Consider the following 18,590-nt stretch of genomic DNA (forward strand, 5'->3'; position numbering starts at 1 on the left):
AATATTCCTGAATTTTAACTCCAATTTTTTTAACTCAACTTATCTTTTATTTTTGACCGTAAGCAGAGACAGCAAACATTTAAATGCTGAAGGCTACCAAACATATTAGGTGGTATCTCAGAACAAGAATCCAAGGACAGAGTTAGAAATAACACGACAGAGCAACAAGTGTGAGTGGAACATAAGATGAGAAGGAAGAAAGGGAAGATCAATTAGCCTTAAGTGTTACAATGTGATGGAATAGAAGCAAGTAAGTCACTTCAAAGGAAAAGTAATTTATCTGGATCAAAATTATGTGCAGTTGAGTATCTGATTAAGACTCCTGGGTAGATTCTGAACAAATCATTTGGAATGCTTTTAGAGAAATAAAAGCTATGAAAGGAATCTTCAAAGGTGAAATTAATTTCCCTTAATGTTGGATGTCTCCCTTTGAAAGATATGCATACCGACTATGTGATTCATCTCACCCCAAAGTACACACTTAAAATACATGAACAGAGCTTTATAAGAAGTTTATTTTTTTGCTTTAATTATGAGACTAAAGATGATTTGCAAGGGTTTAAACATTTGTGTTTCATGGGAAGAATCTCACTCTAGCTTCCTAACAAATAATAATAACAGCTGCAGGGTCCAGATGAAACCTGGTATTATAGTCAACACAGTGCGTAGCAGTGATTGTTGCTCTCATTATGAAGTATTTCTATTTTGGTTTGGGCTTTGCTAAGTACCAAGGCTATTAAGGAACAGCTGACTACAAAATATGTGACTGCACTGGCTAGTAATAGCATTTGACTTTCATTGGGCAAAATCAAGGAATCAATCAGAAGTCAACTGGAGTAAAAGGTTCAGGTACATGAATGAGAGGAGACCCTAATTATCTGTGGGTCAAATCTGAAAAGAAACTGGGTGTCCAAAAAATACAATCTTAGGAGAGTACTTCATCATATCAGAATACTAATAATTTGATTTTTAAAAGAAAGCAGAGGTGATATATGTAGGAGACAGAAAACCGGCTAATCTAAGATAAATCTCCCATAAATGTAGATGCTTCATAGATTTGTCTAGGTTAGGAACATAGTAATCTGGTTTCCTTATTACAGTCAATGAACAAAATAAGATGTCTTCAGAAAGAAGATGAGATATTAGTGGGTTCAATCACTTTTCTGTCTATCTCTCTCCATCGACTATATGGGAAGCAAAGAGTAATTTTACAACTTGCTTAGCATCTTCTTTAGAGGCCTGAAGTTAAGTGGAAGAATGTAGGCATTCAAAGAAGGCTTTAATTTAGGTGTTAGGAAATGTAGGGATAAAGTCAAAGCTGTTAGCCCAAATCATGCCTTGAAACAAAAATTAATTTGCCAGAAAAATGTCAGTAATGTCGAGATACTAAAAATAGAAGGAAAGAAGGTAAAAAGATGATATAGGTAAAGTGGGGTAGAAGTTTAAGATATTCTAGGTATGGCTTGAAAGCAAAATTTGTCATTCCACTTTTCAGCAGGAATACAGGCACTGAACACAGGACCAAACACCAGATGAGTAAGAGGATGTGGGAATGGGGTAGAAAGCAATATTTTTAAGTTGAAGCATAATTCAGAGCAAAGTATGTGAACTGAAAACTCTGAAAAATGTCAGCAAGCAAATATTAGAAAAAGTTTGTTGAGGAGTGACATAGAATTACTAGATTTTATTAAATATAGTACCCATATTGGACATGGTGGAACAGTGATCCAGGCGAAAGAAAGTCTGTTAATCCAACCATAACAGTATGCAAAACATTAAATGTACTTGAAGGTAAGGATAACTAAACATGGAAGCTAACATAATACGAGATAAGGGAATGAGATAAAGGAACTTCGTATCTTCCTTTGACTAATGCAAATGTTTTCATAGACAATGTAAATGTGTTAGATCACACTTCCCTGAGCTTCAGTAAAGCATTTGAAGCAATACCAAAGGAAAACTAGCTAAAACAGAGAGCATGATGATTAGAAGTAGAACTTCAGGGAGAACAAAGAGCTAACTATAAAGAAGACCACTACAGGTTATGGTAAAAGAAGAACTGCAGGGCTTCAGGGTCTGGCTGGGTCAAGGGATCTTTCTTCTTTACTAATTTAACCAAAGAGCTGGGCAGAAAAGAACAACTTGAAGGCACTGTCAGTACACAAGAGAATGATGCAGGATGAACCTGAGAACTCATATAAAATAAATACCGTGAAACTGCAAAATTCAGAATTGAAGACTGTCAGGAGGCTGATGTGATTCCTTACTCATAATACTTCTAATACCATTAGACACCTTGCCAAAAAGGCGTTTTCATTACCTGTCGGGATTGAGAATTCCCAGTGCATCAGATGCAGTACAACACAACATACATATTGGAGCTCTAGAAATCTTCTCTATGTTACACTAGGTGCAAGACACCTGTGCGGTATGTCTGTCTGCTTTTTTGTTCTCGTGAGAAAAGAGTTTGTGCAGTACAAGTCAACTCCACCTAGACAACACACTTGGTGCCCAGACCTGAATGCTTCATATTAAAGATAAGAAAAAAGCAACTATCAAACAAACTTATGAAAGATACAGTAGTAAACCATAGCCACTCCTTTCTAGCTGATATTTTGAGACTGTTGCTCACAGTCTCTTCTGAAACCTTGGTTCATTATGTGTACCCTTAAGCAAATCAGACAGAGAATTCCGTATCCTGATGGGCATCCTGTCAGACAGTCCTCGCTAGAAGTGATCGTTAAAATATTATATAGCCCTTGATGTGGGTCTCCCACAATATCCCTTATCTCCTAGGCAAGCATGTTAAAAAAATGAACAGTTATTTTTATTACATATCAATTGGAAAACATCAGGGATATGCATGAGAAAATCAATATCTTCATCATCTTTCTTTTTGCTTATTATATTCAGCAATTTTATTGTCTTTTTAACCATATTAGGATAGGTGAGTCACTTCTGGATGCATAAATTTATCTCCCTTTGACTATAAAGAAGGTCTAGACAATTTCACCTTTAGATAATTAAAATCAAGTAAAAGTTAGTCCTACCCTAAAGGTCCCAGAAATAATAATCTAAAATACATGATATTTCAGAGGCTGTTTCAGATAGCTGTCTTTGGTGTAACTTCAGTTTCTTCTCTTCAGTCAGTCAAGATTCTCCCTCATTTATGTTTATGTCTCTAAAAAATTTAAACCTATCGATCCTTGCCTTTCCCTCTCTTTTTATCCCTTTTCCTCATTACTTCAGCTTTTTACAAAACAAACAAGCAAACAAACAAAAGAAAAAAAAAAACAGAGAAAAAAGCAAGAATTAATTGTAGGATCAAAATCACAAGTAAACCACAAAATTCAACAAGGTTCTCTAGCACATCTTTAATGCAACCATATACATTAGCAGTGTATAATTTTTACGATACCTTGTATCAAAAAAAGCTGAAATTGCTACTGAAATGGTAGAAAATGTATTGTTTTTAATAGAAATGCCTTTTTAAATAGCGACTTTCACTTGAAACATTGATATACCTATCATTTGCTTTCTGGTGGAAGCAAGTCATAGAGTAGGAGTAAGAGCAGACTTCATTACAGCTGCCAGTCCCTATTCATGAAAGCTTCTGCTGTTATTGCTCCTCAGCTGCAGAGTTAATTAGCCCCTCCATAAAAGTTCATGACATGACAATATTTAGCAGCACTGCAACAAAAAGGTTAAGTTTGTGAGACAAGATACTGAGGCAGAATAATAGGCATCAGTAGATCTCAATCAGCCTGCACTGCACTCTGCAGCTGTGCAAAGGACTTGTTTATAACTCCTAATAAAACTGTCTTTGGGCAGTTTATTATAGGGAATTTGTGGTGATACAAATGTCTGCTGGTGTTCGGGCAGCAGGACAAATTTTGCAGACCGCAGGTGGGAGAGGACAGGGAGTGGGGCAGAGCTGGTGGGAGCTGCAGCAGGATGGGACCCACGATGCAGAGCAGGGACAGAGAAGGAGGGTGACACCAGGACGGGCTGCTGAGAAGGGCCCTGAGCCATGACCCGCAGTCTGGGCTAAAATCCTATGTGAGGGCTCTGCAAGCCCCTTCTCTGGCATGAACATGAAGATGCGAGGAACCACCTTGTTGCAGGTGGAATAGGAGTTTGCAGTTAGTGATCTCAGTATGGAATTGAAAAACGAACACCTCTGTCTTTCACCTATGCTTTCCTCTAATAATTTTTCAGCTGGGTCAGTTCTACAATTTCAGAATAGGCAGGAAAAAAGCACTATTCTTTTAATAGTCAACATCCTCAACAAAGTATCTGAATTATCAGTCTTGGCAAAGCTCATAAACAGACATCTTCTTATGGTGTTCTGCAACACAGGCAAGAGAGCAGGAGGGAGTCCTGACTAAATCCAGCCACAGAAAACAGCTCCACAAGCATCGCTTAAATCAAAATAATTTCCTATTATTTTGTACAGTATGTCTTGCACTGTGGTGCAACAGTATTTTCTAAGTCCTGTGTAGCTGTTCTGAACAAGCTTCCTGAAGAAATGCTACAATAGAGAGCTATGATTATACAAAGTGAATATACACCATTATAATCAATACTTTCAGAAAATAAAATTTTGAGTTCTTTTACTCTGTCAAAATTCTTAGCACTGTGTAGCCCAGTAAGTCAAGTTTTTGCCATTACAAAAAGTCCATAGCCTTTGTGCTGATGTGATAGGATTTCTCTAGACTTGCTTCAGCATGAACAGATTCTAGCTTGTTTCAGCTGTGATAGCAATTGTTTAGACTGTTACTGCCTAAATTTTTTTTAGCTTAGCTTTCATTTGTAGCAACAGTGAGAAGTTATTCTGCATGGACTAAATTGTGGTGTGGGAAAGTACAGACACAGGTCCCAGACTGTAGCACAAAAGAGAAGAGGTAGGTGCTCAGAAAGTTGTTTCTCAGTGTAACAGTTTCAATAGCACAGTTCAAGCTTTTTTTTTGGTTGTTTTTTGTTTTTTGGTTTTTTTTTTTTTTATTGGGCAATGAGTGAATTTCACGGCAAAGAGTAGTCTAGTCATGTTGTTTGTTGTTTGTTACACTGGCAAAATGTTAAGTAAGTTAGGTTACGCGGTAAGGAGCTGGTCTCCGCGCACAGAGGAGCCCCAAGATCAGTGGCGGGGACCCCAATAATACACTGATCAGACTGCACCCATGGCATCACAGGAGTGTGACCAGCCTCCCAAAGGCTGGTGTATGCTTGCTGGGAATACGAACCCATCCTCGCTACTGGTTGGATCTGGGAGCATGGAGCTGTCTGTGCCACACTCACCTCTATCAGGCTCCTGGATTTGGCCCCCCTCCTAACACAAAGGGGACTAACATGAAATTGTTAGATGTGTATAGATGGTGTGTTCCGGTTTTGCTCAGAATAAAATTTTGAGTGCAACCATCAAAATTTGTCTAGATTAAGATTTACTAGGGTAAAGTCTGCTACCATGGCTATTCCAACATACGGGAAAGGCGCTCACCGTTCCAGCTTGCCCCAGCTACTGCTGCTCACCAGCCACCACCAGCTGCACTGTGCTAACTACCCAGTTGGGTGTCAGCTCTGCACACAGCTTCATTCTCCAATCTATCCGGATTAAAAATGACATAATGCATGAAGTGGCAAAGGAGGATGTTTTATTGGTCTGCTGTTCCTGGAGGACAGTGGTATTGACACTCAGTTTCGAGGTTAAGAATTGCACTGAAGTCAGCAGGACTAGATCAAATAATACTTTCTCAAATACAGATGGGAAAATTGGTTCTGAAATTGGTGGCTGTAAGCCACTAACACTGCACTCACTAAGATACTAAAAAGAAGATGTGAGGAAGATCCCTCTTATTATCACCACATTCAATAGGTCCTGATGGCTTCAGCCCATCTCTGCTATGGCTTGATCCTCAATCTGCGGAAAAGTGAGCTGAAAGGAAGAAATCTGTTGATCAATGGAGATGATTAGGCAAATTGTACAACTACAGGGATGCCCCAGGATAAAGCAGAGAGAGAACAAGACTGAAAAATAACCAGAGTGCCTTAGGTAATGTAGGTCAGGTTTAGCTTACGAAATGAAGCAGTTCTGCATTTTGCATTATGCACAAGTACTTCAGTGTATTATCCTTATTTAAAGTGTTAATCTACCCTTCAGTACCAACCAAAGCTTTCTACTTTCTTTATGCATTTGGCCATAAAATGAATCTTGGGGGGGTGGGGGTGGGGTGGAGGTGGGGTTGGTTTGTTTGTTTCTGTGCTAAAAGTGAAAATTGTTTCATTTACATTAACTCATGGTGCCAGTATGACCAGCGATAGGACACAAGGAAATGGAATGATGAAGCTGCGTCAGGGGAATTTAAGACTGGACATTAGGAAAAGTTTCTTTGCTGAGAGGGTGGTCAGTGACTATAACAGGCTCCCTAGGGAAGTAGTCCAGAGTTCAAGGATCATCTGGACAACAGTCTCGGTAATATGGTTTAATTTTAGGTAGTCCTGCAAGGAGCAGGGAGTTGGACTCGATGATACTTATGGGTCCCTTCCAACTTGAAATATTCTATGATTCTAAAATGATAGAAGCTGTCTTCACCAATTCCCACTAATTCAAAAGTTCTGAAGGGTTAACAGGGTGTGGGCAGCCGTCATACTGCTTTGGCATTGTCTATTCTCTTGGCCACCATATAAACTAGCTAATACCCACAAAAGATTCTTTATCACCGGCTCTATCTTGTTCACCAGAAATGTAATTGTCTAACCATTTCTAATCTGGACATCATTGTAGCTTTGGTCAACCTGGCATTTCACAGATTTAGTATAAATCAACACAGAACCATGATCTGTGAATCAAATATAGTTATTTGTTGTTTTTCTGCATCATCGATTGAACAGAAATATTAGCTCTAGTCAAACCGTTCTCATAAAGAAGTTACATAGAACTCAAAATGATATGTCTGGGGTAGGTGGAATGTGAACTTCCCTTCCTAACAATCCAGCTAGCCTCTATGTCAGGAAACTAATCGCAAAGCCACTGGATCTCCCCCCCAGATCAATAAATAATTACTATAAACCAACCCATTCTTTAGCCAGAATGATTTCTATCTTTCCAAAAGAGTTTATTTTTTTCTCACAGACAATCAGTTCTACTTGCAAGATACATCATCTCTTCCTTAAGCTCAAACCAAATTAGCTGCGTGATGTCTGTTACTGGACTTTACATGAACCCTGGTTCAATGAATGCAAAGAAAAGAAATTATATTAACCCAGAACTATTCACTATTTATAAGGAAGTAATTACTCCAGTGTGCTGCCTCTGCCATTGCTGTCTCACAGCTAAGTATGAAAAAAAGGAGTTTTACAATTCATCCTGTAGTTCTGTGGCACAAAATGATTTGCTTATTTCTGTTATATACTTAGTGTATTTTCTTCATTTTTCTGTACCATCGTGAAGTATTTCATCTGGTCTGCGGAAACAAATCCTTATGCAAGTGCATGTTATTGTCAGGGTTTAGAATTTCTCTTCTAGCCCTGAAGTTCTCCTGTACCTTCCTTCTCTGAATAACTCTGTTTTGCAATTGTTCATTCTGAGAAATGAGTCCCTTATGTTCCATCATCTGCCATCAAGTGTTATAACCTGTTCACTGTCAGGTAGTCTGGGGACAAGACTAGCTGAGAAGTGTTTGATAAATTCTCAGGACATTTGTATTACACCTCCTTACCTGCAGGGTATTTTCAGCTGGATGGTGCTTGAATTCTGAACCCTTTGAAACTGAAAAACACACAAGATTTTAAGGCACTGGGGGGGTGACAAATGAGATGCCTAATGAGATGCCTATTCATGTCATTTATGTGACAGCAGTGCCCAGGGGATCCAATTAGAATGGTGGCCCTGCTTGCTTTGATAACATCCAAATGCAGACACTGCTATGGAAATCTCATATAAGCACATGAACAGGCTAGGGACTTTGTTGCTCTTTCAACACGAATCCAAACTATATTAATCTTCACACAAGTCCTAGCAAGCTTTATTTCCTGTTGCATGATACACCAGAGCCTCGTGGGTTTGTTCTTTTGCTGGGTGCAGAAAAGGCCCTCCAGGTCTTTGCTATTTACTCCAAACCACCTGAAGCAAGAATGCCTGACACAGCAAATGAGAAAAGATCTGTGGCACCTGAGAGCTGAAAGAAAATTAAATCCGTGCAAGCTGCTTGATGGAAATATCTAATGATTCAAAGTGAGGAAGCAGACTAGTCAACTGGATCATGCTAGACAAGTACTACACCCACACACTAAATCTGGGATGTTCCCCCCCCCCCCCCCAAAAAAAAAAAAAAAAAAAAAAGCCCCAACAGTTGCTTATGATGTTTCAAGTATCAGAAATAACCGAAAATACTGCTGGGCAGTATGGAGTAGAGTCACTTTCTCAGACCTCCACAGAAAAATTGTTTGAATTTGAATGAGTTCAGTGCAACTAGGAATGGGGCTACAGTGCCCTGCTTCCAGGTGGTCTCCCTGAACCTGGGATCCAGTATCACTGTCTCCTCACTGGCTTAATATGGTTGTTTACACAAGAACAGCTTCAGTGGAAGGGCCCAAGCCTTTGAGAAGCTCAGTAATCTGGTGATTACAGGTCTCTCTAGGAAGTAGGTGGTAGGTATTCCTATCTCTTAGGAAAAGAAGGATTTTGAACCTGGATGTCTCGTATTCTGCACAAGTGATCTAACAAAAATCAAGTCAGACAAACGGCTCTGCCCCCTCATCAGCTTTCAAGGGTTTTCTGTGGGGACTGACTTGCTTAGACCACAACTGCCACATAAAGCGGCTGGGACAATTAGGTTGAAGAATGTATAGTTCAGCTGCTGTGCTTCGTAACGTGCTGCAGGCTGGCTGCATGTCTAACCTCTTACACAGTTCTGGCCATGCTTGGCGTCGGAAATATTAGGTGCCTTATGGACTTACAGAGTTGGGTGCGTGTGTGTGTGCAAATGTGCCAGTAGGCCTCTGAAAGAGACACTTAGCTGTGTAAGTGACACTTAAACGTAGTCCCAGATGCTTAAGAAATGTAACAAATATTGACATCTTTGTGTTAATAGCTATGGGAGTGATTGCAGTGACTCCGCCTGTGACTATCACTCTACCACCAGCTTACACATTTGCTCTTTGGTCTCTTACCATCGTAGCGGGAAGGAACAAAGACAACATGACAACCCAAAGCTGCTTCTTAGTTAATCTCACACATGGGGTTACAAGGCTTTCCTTGGCATTATTTGTGTTGAGTAGCAGCAAAATTTTTTGCAGAAAGATACATCATTCAAACTTAACACCAAGTCCCAGTAAATGTCTCCTTTTGTGGAGATAGGGAACATAGGGTCTGTTAAACCAGCTCACGCAAAATGTTTACTGTTTACATAAAAATGTCTCATCCTACTTCCTCTGAAACTTCAAACAGGAAGAGTTCAGCCTGACTCCAAAAACACTCCTAAGAGAATAAACAGGTGGGCTTGGAAACCTTTTCTTTATCCCACTGTGCATATGAGCCTGCTCTTAGCAAAAGATCCAGTATAGACCATCCTCAAATTTTAAAAAAGCTCTGTTACCAAGCACCATTAATATAAACATTTTAAGACAAAGTGTTGAATTATGCCATTTTCTGTGATCTATAAGAAAGCCAGGGCATCTAAGCATCTTCCCTACATCTAAGCAAAGGGATTTGGGAGCAATTCCCAGCTTGCAGGTCCCTGGCTATGTTTCATTTCCCTCTGGGAATCAAACCAAGCACATCAAACTACCATCTCCCCCACAGAAAGGAAACTGAGCTGGAAAGGGCTCACTCCAGTGTGTCCCCATTGCAGCTGACCATACGAGCAGGCTGCGTTGCAGCGTTGCCCTGCCCCTCAGGCCAGGGACAGTCTGAGATAGTCAGCTGTCCTTCCCACCTCTCCTGTCCATCACTCACCTCCTCCCTTTCCCTGCTCTCTGACAGGCCCTCTTCATGGTGGTCCTTCTCTCTCTTTGCTATCCTGCCTAGTGGCTTCTTCATCCAACAGCATGTCATCCAAACACACAGAGAACAAATAAACCACAGATGGGCTCCAGATCCTGCAAGCTGGAGCTCTGCTCACAGGCTACTGCAGTTATACCTGCCGCCTCACTGCGTGCTACATCTACCTGGAGCCCAAACTCTTTGGAGGAGCAATTGACTCATCCCAAATTTGAGTTATGAAGACTGCTTTTACCTGGTCCACAAGAAACAGCATGCCCATGCCAAAGCAGAAAGCATTTTATCTTGAGTTGCATGGCCCCTAAAGCCTGCCTCTGTTTCTGCCCCAATATTTCAGAAGAAGAGAGAGTCCCTTTTGGTCATTCTCAGTGTAAGTCACTAATGATACAGTAATTGTCATATAATTTAGACTTGCAGTTTCTATCTTGACTACACAGACATACAATGTGGTAGTGTTTAATCATCAGACACAGAGGAAGTGAGGCTAATTATGTCATTGTGATATCTTTAAAAATAGATATTTTACATGTGTACTATTTTCAGTAACAAATTGTATTGCTGGAAATAATACTAAGAATTGTTTTGATTACATCATCTCACTAAAATTTAGTCTACACATTCCAAGCCTAAACACATCTGTGCCACCTACACAGCTGTCGTTGTAAAGTGTGTGTGTGTAAGGGGGTGGAATTACACCTCTGTAACCTTGTAGCCTGATCTGCAACAATGGGTGATTTAACCCGCCCATGTCTTTCCACATAGGATCATATCCATGGGTCTCACATATTTGTCAAAGTTGGTTTGACATCTCTTGCTCCTGGGAGTTCTGCTTTTATGTATCCTGCCTTTTCAGGATAACAGGACTGGTGGAGTTCACTGGTAATGACAAACTTCCCCTTTTCCTGTTGCCCCATTTTTTTCCTCTCCTGCCCTGCAGTGTGTGCATTCCATACATCCATTAAGCTTCTACACTGTCATAAAGTAGCTTGTTTTCCCAAATTCTTTACTTCTGAGAATTGTATTTTCAGTCTGGATTTCTTTCCTTCTGGCTGTTTCTTAAACCCATTCTCTCAAACCTGGCACCACAAAATTGGCACAGTAATGTGAGCAGTAAGCACCCTGTGGTAAGATACATCCAAGGAAGTAAAACAAGTCATAGCTTCACACAGCCCTCTGTCTTTGTCCAGTGCTAATATCTATTATTTTAGTCCCAAGTAGTTTCATTATAACAGGATGGCTGGGCTTTTGTGTGATTCAATCTTGGCAGTTAATAACACATATAGAGCCTGTAAATCTCTGGCTTTCAATAAACACAGAGAAAATGGTAAATGGTAGATAATTGATCAATGAAGTAATACTGATTATGTCCTTGGCTCCTGCTTATTTTTCTATAATTTTGGAGGAATTCTTAAGTTTGTGTTCCCTTGGCTTGGCTTCCGTTATTAGATGTCATTACTGATAATAGAGGTTAGAGTAAACCTCTTAGAATACAGCTGACTATAAGAAATAAAGTCATAAAGTATAGAGAAAGAGATTGATGATAATTCTAGGAACATAATGACCTGATTCAGTCTGACGTGAATATTGTGTCTAGTTCTGGTCGCACAGTCTTACAAAGCAGACAACAAGAATCAAAGACTGCCAAAACTGTCAGGGGAATTAAAAAATATTGCTCACATTAAAGGGCAAAAAATTATAACATCAGTTTTAAGATTAAAACAAATAAGACATCTGCTAAAATTATATAAGCAGGGGACTTACAGAAAGTAGGTGCTCTTATTTACTCTCTTTCTCAACACAATGACTCAATGACTCATTCAGTGAACAGGACAATAGTTTGAAAAGATAATAGGGAAGTACCGTTTCAAAAAGAGCACAAAAAAAATCTGGGGTTTCCTGTATTATTTTAAACCTGAGATTCAAGTAAGAATGTAGATATTAAGAACACCTCTATCTATGCAAGAAAGAGCTGAAGAAAAACAATGCAAAATTCAGCAGCTCTTGAAATATTCCACGACAGGTTCTTGTTTAGTCCTCATTTCTATTAAAGATAGAGAGGAATATGACAGTCTGAGATGGCCTCTGATTTGGTCAGCTGGGCAATTCTGATGTTTTGCAACTGTAATTATTAGACCCAAGGAGAAACTTCACACTTTAAACGTGTCAATATGATGCAAGTCATTCCTTGGAGTGCCATGAAAGATCCAATGCTGTGAATGGAGCAAGAGGAACATAAAAATTAAAATTTCCAGTGTTTATTTAAGGTTGCATGCACAGTACTGGTTTGTTTGAGCCTGAACTTTCAACACGTATTTTCCCCCCAGAGCTGATGCTTGTGCAGCCTCACGCAGAGATAGTGAGCCCACATCCAGTATTTACTTTGTGCATCCAGTGACTCAGTTTCAGAAAGCATAACTCATACTCTAAGTCTCATGAACATAACGCAGAAAATTCCCAAATTCAAGGCTGTGAGCTCTGTGTTTCCTCCTTGGCACACAGCAGAAAGCTGCCGAAGGGCTGCTACTGTCTTTTGGTGGAAACACTTGAAAGGTACCAGGTGCTCTTCCAAAACAATGCGCATACGTTGATAGCATCTTCTCTCAAGTTATTACTAAACTTGAGCCTGCTTGTACAGGAGGAGCAAGTTACCCAAGCCGTCTGCAAAGCAGCTGTCATCTGGGCAATTACTTACTGAAAAGATGAGTGAGGTCAATGTTGAGATTTCTATTTTGTCTGAATTTTGGTTCAGATCCTAGCAGTGTTTCTCATTGATTATTTCTTTCTTAGTTCTCATACTTCAGATGCTCATAATAGTTACACAAATTCAGTAATTGGAAATAAACTGATGTTATCACTCGCTTTATTTTTCCCACTACATCCTGATTCTCCTGTTATAACTCCGTATCTCCCTGTTACATTACTATGCTGCCCTTCTGCTGTTTTGTGCCACTGTAGATCTGGTTACATTTTATTTCCAAGAAAGTTTATTTGCACCATGATTTTCCCCAAAGGTTATCTGCACCATGATTTTCAACAGAGTTCTAGACAGGACACTTCTGTGGAACTTATGAGAGCTTCATTTAATATTTGCTTCTCTTAATTTGGAATTGACATTTGGAAAGCTATTCTCATATGCAAGCTAATTTTTGGACTGATGATCGTATTGGAGTTTCTTTCCCTTTGTTTTGGAGCAGAACCTCCACATTGGAACTACAAAAATGTTCCCAAAGCATTTTGTCAATAAACCACTCTGCTAAGTTATTAGTGCAAGACAGCCAAATTTTCCATGAGAAGGGGTCCTTGGAAGATTCCTGGAAATTACAGCCGGATAACCCAGCCATCAGCTGAGTCTCTGATATGGGGTACTTTGGAGCATAAACCAACCTTGCGTCTAGGCTCTGTCAGAATCATAAAACCTGTTTTCCTTTATGGCTTTTGCCTGCAGGGTCTAATCTAATAGACTGAGACTAATAGATCAAAATATGTAGCTAGAAGGAGAGCATACATTTTCCCAAGCTCAGTTATTCCAGTTATTCCAGTTGTCTGGCCACATCCTCACTGCCCTGGTGAGTCACTTCATCAGGCTGTCCCTTGTTGAAGTTGTACTCCATGGCACTGCAGGCAACTTCTAATTGTCCTGGGGTACTGGCACTGCAGTTTGCTTCAGGGGACCTCAAACATGACATCTTATACTATGGGTCCTTGTAGCTTTCCATGACCAAATTTTTCCGACATATGTCTAACCCTGACTTCTCTGCACCACTCATGCCCTTTTACCCCATCATGCATCTCTGCATGATGTACTTATTGTTATCCAGCCACATACTTTTAGTAAAAGAACACAAAATTTTGAACCATATGTAAGATTTATGATTTATCAACTTTCTATGGCATCTGTGCCAGAACCTGGAGGCCTGCGGAGGGTTAAATATCTGACTTCAAACCTCTCATGCATGGCTCCTGTGAGTGGTGACATCTCCTCCCCAGTATTCTGTGACCAAGGCTTCACAGTATGTCCCAAGGCTTATGTGATACCTGCTCATACACCTGCATACCTTCTTTTATTGAGGTACCCTACAGACCCAGACCAGAATCAAGCGACCTCAAGAGCACCCAGAGCCATAGCCAATGGTAAATATGGGAGGAGAGATAATTCTCTGGATGGCGTGAATGGAGAAGAAGGGAAGCCTTTTGCAGCTAAGTCCTTCCCTGAATCAGTATTCATAATGCAAGAAGCATGCATCAAATGATATTCATTCCGGCCCTGACAATAACAAATCTGTGCCAGTGTAATTTTTTTTAACATTAACAATTTTAAATACTATTTTATCATTAATAACCCTTAGTTGGCCCTAAGGAGGGACACTTTCTGCACTTTTTTGTCCCTCAACAGCAGCCGGGACCATGGTCAGGAAGGACTTGATCTGCTGATTCACCTGGAAACAGTCTGGAATCATTAATTTAATGTATATGCATGGTATGCCTTGACTGCTGGGATCCTGAAGTCATGGTTGTCTATGAAGTCCACCTAAATTATCCTGGTCCCTCTACCAGCACTGACTCCACCAGCCACAGCTACAGTTGCCCATGTCCTTCCTGCCTGAGACTGGACTGCCTGCGTGGACCACCTGGGGGACACCAGCAAACAGCACAGGCAAAAGCACCCTCTGAAATGCACCCCTCCTCCCAACTACACCTACATGTGCTCCCTCCCTAATGCTCACTAGGAAAGTGCAGGGTTGTTCCAGTGTAGCACGCATTTACAGCGCTTGAACTACTTACCCCTCTCAGGATGGGGCACAATGGGGGATGTGGCTTGGGACACAGCTCATGCTGAGCCTCAAAAGGATGTTAGATAAACAGTTCATGGGAAGGACACTGTGAACTCGAGACACAACTGGTTCTCAACAGACTCCTGCAGGTCCCTCTTAGGATGGCAGGCTCTGAAAAGGGCTACGTCATTTGATGTTCCTGTGAAGAATATATTCACACAACACGAGTCACGCAGAGATAAAAGGAATTTTTTTTATTCTCTTCCTAGGGTGGCAATCCCTGTAGTGGTAAACTTACAGAGTGCCATAATAATGTCATCTGGGCCAGAGAAAGCAGCACTTCATTCTGGAAATGGTCCATCTGCCTCTTTTAAGAAGAGCAGAAAAGGCTCATGCAAGGTCCAGCAGGGACTATGCAGTATGGACATGACCATCCCCAGGACACTGCTCCATGAGCTTCCTACTGCCTGGTGGTAGGACTGTGGTGTAATCTGTGCAAAAAGTGAAGATACAACTCAGGTGGCTCACTCAGGTACACACAGAACTGCATTATCCTGTATTATTATGGCAGTAGGATATTTGTTATACGATGTAAGGAAGAAAGCGATACCAGAAAGCCCAGAAAGAATTTTCTTAGAGCAAAATGCTTCCTCATCCGTTTTCTATGACAAAGGCAGAGGCAGAGTGCACTGCCTGTAGCACAGTGCGTGGGAGATAACGGTGTATGAAGTTGAAGGGACAGCTGAAGTGAGTGCCAGAGAGACACCTGAACAGCACTGGCTGGAAATTCAAACTGCAGCGTGTAATCAAAAGGCTGTGACTAAAAAGGTTGTGTCAACCACAAGATTGTGTTAAGTAGGAAAGAGGAAGATCCCAGGCCAGACAGAGTCTCTGTAGAATTTGTACCCTTAGCACCATGTTAGGGAGAACTGGTGAGGTCTTCTCTGGAAATGTTTTTCACTAGGAACAGCAGAACCATCAAAACCAAAAATTGGTGTGGACTCCCAGCATGTATAGACACCCCACTTGGTATGAAAAACCCCAAACATAATTGACAGAAGGGCTTGATCCTACATGCCAAATAAACTTTCTGATTAATGGGTAGCCAGTCTTTCCAGAGAGTACTGTTTAATTGTATTTGTGTAAAGAGGGAACATCTATCAGCAGGGCAAATGGAAAGAAACTCAACCTAAGTGAATGTACAATGATTTCACCTAGAAGACTGAAGATTGAGGCCTAGGCCCTTGTTTAAATCAGTATGAGCAAAAAACTGAAACAGTATATTCTTCTCCCCAGACACAGTAACTATGCTGATTGACAATATAGTTACAGACTATACCAGAGGACAAATGTTTTTCCATTAAAAATTCCCAAAATTTCTTGTTTCTTTCTATTGCAAACAGAAAAGATGTTTGAAAGTCTCAGAAATATTTTCAGGATAGGAAAGTCAATTCCTGCCTGGCTCAAAACGCACAGTAGTCTTACTGATCTGGGTAGTATTAGGGATTCAAAGATCAAGACCATATTCTTCATCTGTAAAATATTCACAAGTCTGGAAATACTAGCTCAGAATGAACTGTGAAAAGTTTAGAAATTGCCCTTAGTTCTTCCAAGCAGATGTGACCGCATACTTGACATTTCAGACACTTTTGAGTAGATTTTTACTATTTTACTTAGGCTCTTTGAAACTGATATTTTTCTCCACTTTCGCCTTACTTCCATATTCTGCAGTGTCATTTTTTTCAGAAATCAAGTTGTTTTCTGGAAGGCACTCGTGCTCCTGAGGAGTTGGAGTATGCCTATGTATGTGTGTGCATGTGTAATTCTCCAAAGAATGGAGTTACACTAAGGGATCGCATTATTCCTAGGACTACCCACAGAGTATACTGTTTTAAGTGTATTGCACTGGTGTTCAGAAAAGGACGATCAATAGACTGAAAAATTAGTGGCCCTGAAAATTATTATATCTAGAAGAAATTCCTAATATTTTAATATCTTAATTTGTTACTCAGAGATCCACATTTCAACAGAATATAATCTACTTATTAATTTCTACTTATTAGTCCTGGCTTTTTTATATCTTCACCAAATGTAAGAATTTGCTGTAATGAGCTGCAGCTTCCTCACTCACCATATCATGTTCGGTTCTGAGCAAATCCTCTAAGGGGCAAAGCTGTCACTGCCATCTAGTGTCCTCATAGTAGGTTTCTGGAGATTATGCTGAGAAAAAAAGGCATTTTCATGATAAGAATGAATTCTCTCACCAGTTTCTCAGCTCGTAGTAAATCTCATGGGGCTCACAGTACCTCTCAGAGTGTTTGCTGCCTTTTCAAAGTATTAATGAATTTAGAAGACAGCTGTCTAGTTTCTCAGTTTGTAAAGGTTAAATGATGTTTGCTCACTTCTTTCTCTCCTGGAATATCTATTTCCGTCCTGCTTGCTCGGGATCATGTAACCAGCACAGAAAGTAGTCCTAAGGAGCATATGACAGATTGCTTTTCCTGCCTTATTCTTTTTCCCCCTCCAAAAGATAATTTTCAGCCGAGACCAAAATGGATATAAAAGATGTATTAATCAGCAACAGTTCATGTATCGTTAGGTGGGTTTGTGTAGTTCTGTGAAAACTAGAAACCAGGTGGGAAGTTATTAGTTCTGCTTATATTACATCCTGGGGCACAGATGTCTCAGCCTTTTGTGGTCCTTTCCTCACTCACATGTCAAGGAAAACAGTCAGTTCAGCCTCTGTCTCAAGAAAAGGGCTCATTTCTTTTCAGCACTTGGGTGATATCCCATACGGGTTCCCACCAGGCACTCATGCGATGTTACTCTCCTGAGGTGGCAGCAGGTCCCACAGGGCACTAGGTCCTGTGGACAGTTTTCCTTTGTGGCTGCTGGCACCACCAGGGCTCCTCTGGCTCTGTCCTCAGCCTTCCACATCCACAGCACAGGCATTTTGTTTTCCATTTTTTCTTAACAAAGTGCCAGGAACTGACAGCCTGGTATTTCTCGCAGCTGAGGCAGAGCTAAGCACAGAGCGGTGCTCGCCTCTCACCGGGGATGCAGGCACATGAGCTGGAGCTGTGCTTGGACTTGTACCAAAGGCTGCTTCCAGTCAGCCCAGTGGCAAACGGGAATCTGACTGTTTGGACTGGGGAGCAGCTGAATGCGATCATGCTGAAGTCTCTGGAAGATTCAGCTTTCTATGCAATAGCTTTTTCCCTTGCCAAATGTTCAACGTTAACAGAAATTCATGTACGTATGAAAGACATTCATTGATATCTCCTTGCTTCCCTGTCCACCTTTGCATTCCCTGCTCCAGTGAGGCTCAGGTCAGACCTTTGAAATTCAGAACACTCAGACTCAACAACTAGCCCTTAAGGAAAGCAATTTATTATTTTGACACAATTTTCCACCAAGTCTTTATACTGAGAATAATGAGGACTAGGGTTACATCTAGAGACCCTTATTTCACTGCAGAGTAATTAAGATAAACTGCAGCCCAATTCAAGCATTATTTTTTCAGGCAGACCATGTCTGTCAAAAATGATTTTTACATATAAATGAGCCAAATTCTGTTTGTTATGCATAGAGAATTGTACTGCCTCTTTCCCTACCACTTTTATGAATATTATATCATGTAACAGATGATACAATGAACTTTCATTTTAGTCTGTTTTTTTCCATTTGTAATGTTTTTTCTTTCAGCTCTAATTCCTTGCATTTGTTTTAAGCATACTAAGGTCTGAAATTGATTAATTCAGAGTTTTACAGTCAGAAGAGACCACTAAATCTATTAGGTTACCTTGACTAACTGTTTATGT

At 40.4% G+C, this 18,590-nt stretch overlaps 1 protein-coding gene across 1 annotated transcript in view; it reads left to right on the top strand.

The window, feature by feature from the left end:
- Positions 1–18,590, top strand: part of LOC308059341 (uncharacterized protein) — a gene marked incomplete at its 5' end in the record, with an annotated part of 203,844 nt that overhangs the window by 145,339 nt on the left and 39,915 nt on the right. The window lies entirely within an intron of this gene.

The sequence above is a fragment of the Falco punctatus genome (genome assembly GCF_963210335.1).
Source record: "Falco punctatus genome assembly, chromosome: 2".
Lineage (NCBI taxonomy): Eukaryota > Metazoa > Chordata > Aves > Falconiformes > Falconidae > Falco > Falco punctatus.